Below are 2,500 nucleotides of genomic sequence, written 5' to 3'. Positions count from 1 at the left end.
CTCCCATCCTCTCCCCCTCTCTCACCACCCATCCTCTCCCCCTCCCTCTTCCTCCCCTCCTCTCTTTATCCCCCATTCTCTCTCTCTCCCTCTTTCTCCCCTCCTCTCTTTATCCCCCATTCTCTCTCTCTCTCCTCCCTGCGCGCAATTCACAACGGGATATGTTAATGCTAAGTCGTCGCATGAATGTGGTTACTCACTGGCGCCAAATTTGAATCCTCGGAAATAATTTGGGGAAAGAAATTATTCGTTCCAGGTGGATTTGGTTCATTTCTGAGTCTGGTTTGCTAATGCTGTTTGTTTGGTGTTTGTTTGGTGTTTGTTTGTTTGTTCTCGGGTCTTGTCGTGGATGTGGTATTTATTATTTATTTTCTCCTTTATCTATTCTATTGTTATTATTATTATTGTTATTATCATTATCATTATTATTATTATCATTGTTATTATTATTAGGATTACTGTCATTATTATTATTGTTATTATTATTATTATTATTATTATCATTATTACTATTATTATTATTATCACCATTATTTGATTACTATTGTTATTATTATTATTTCTATTATCATCGTTATATACATATATATATATATATATATATATATATATATATACATACATATATATATATATATATATATATATATATATATATATATATATATATATATATATATATATATATATATATATATATATATATATATTTTTTTTTTTTTTTTTTACCCTTTCCCACCTTTACAGTTATCATTATTTTTCATTGTCGTATTTTCACTTCATCATATTCATAATTAGTAACACTAATATTATTTCTATCATCATAAATCCTATTTGTTATTGTCATCATTTCATCCTCATTGTTATCACCACCACCATCATCATCATCACCATCCCCATCATTATCATCATCATCATCATCATCATTATCATCATCATCACCATCATCATTATCATCAATCTAATCACCTTCCCCTTCTGCGTCTCCTCCACCTCCTCCTCATCATCATTATCATCACCATCATCATTAACATCATCACCCCCATCATCATCATCACCACCATTATCTTCATCATCATTATCTTCATCACCATCAATCTAATCCCCTTCTGCGTCTCCTCCTCATCATCACCATCATCATCATTTTCACCATTATCATCATCATCATCTCACCACACAATTAAATTTGATTCTAATTCGGTGACAATAATTAAACCTTAAAATACTTCTGTTGTTAATTACAATGTTTTTAATTACACGTATTCCTGCTAATTACTAATGTCATTTGCTCTCATCATGGAATTTTAATGATTTGAAGTTACTGTGCAGACATATTGATAGTCAATTAACTTCTTGTATTGTACTTTGAAAAAATATAGAAAAAAATGATTGTATATAATAGAAAGATTATAGAAATATGAAATGAAAGGAGAGAGGATGGAAAGGAAGGAAAGAAAGAAACGAAAGAAGGAAAGAAAGAGAGAGGGAGAAGATAAGAAACGAAAGAAGGAAAGAAAGAGAGAGGGAGAAGATAAGAAACGAAAGAAGGAAAGAAAGAGAGAGGGAGAAGATAAGAAACGAAAGAAGGAAAGAAAGAGGGAGGGAGAAGATAAGAAACGAAAGAAGGAAAGAAAGAGAGAGGGAGAAGATAAGAAACGAAAGAAGGAAAGAAAGAGAGAGGGAAAAGATAAGAAACGAAAGAAGGAAAGAAAGAGAGAGGGAGAAGATAAGAAAGAGAGAAGGAAAGACAGAAGAAACCGTGTGAAGTTGTAGGCAAGATGGCAAGATGAGGTTGTGATGATTTGTGCATGAATCTTGCCCGTCTTGTGCATTGGTTTACATGTGTACGTATGTGCATGACCCGCCGCATGTACGTATATAACTTGCATGTCGAAATCATGTACGTTTATCCGTTCATGTGCGCATTACGAGTCGATTCGTAATACAGTCACGACCACGGAACTCTCGTCGGACACGTTTCAAACATGTTTCGAATTCCATCTCGAAGGACAAAGTCACGTGACAACAATAAGCAAATGCAGACAGACAAACAAACAAACAAACAAAAAAACGCTTCACAAAACACAGCATTTCAGTCAAAACAACAACAACAATAACGACAACAAACAAACAAACACAGAAACAGACAACGACATTATAGATCACCGAGAAACAACAACAAACAACAAGGAAGGGAGAGAGGGAGTGGAAGAAAGGGAGATAGAGAGACAGGGAGAGAGGAATTGGAAGAAAAGGAGAAAGGGAGACAGGGAGGTAGGGAAATAGAGAGACAAGGGGATAGGGAGGTAGGGAGACACGGAGAGATGAAGTGGAAGAAAAGGAGATAGGGAGACAGGGAGATAGGGAGATAGGGAGATAGGGAGACAGGGAGAGAGGAAGTGGAAGAAAGTAAGATAGGGAGATAGGAAGAAAGGGAGACAGGGGGATAGGGAAAGAGGGAGTGGAAGAAAAGGAGATAGAGAGACAGAGAGATAGGGAG

At 35.6% G+C, this 2,500-nt stretch overlaps 1 protein-coding gene across 1 annotated transcript in view; it reads right to left on the bottom strand.

Moving 5' to 3' along the window:
• Positions 1-2,500, bottom strand: part of LOC113822318 (metabotropic glutamate receptor 4-like) — a 102,480-nt gene that overhangs the window by 45,485 nt on the left and 54,495 nt on the right. The window lies entirely within an intron of this gene.

The sequence above is a fragment of the Penaeus vannamei genome, chromosome 15, assembly GCF_042767895.1.
Source record: "Penaeus vannamei isolate JL-2024 chromosome 15, ASM4276789v1, whole genome shotgun sequence".
NCBI classification, from domain to species: Eukaryota; Metazoa; Arthropoda; class Malacostraca; order Decapoda; family Penaeidae; genus Penaeus; species Penaeus vannamei.
Note: the sequence above shows the minus strand (reverse complement) of the source record. Positions and strands in the feature narration are given on the sequence as shown.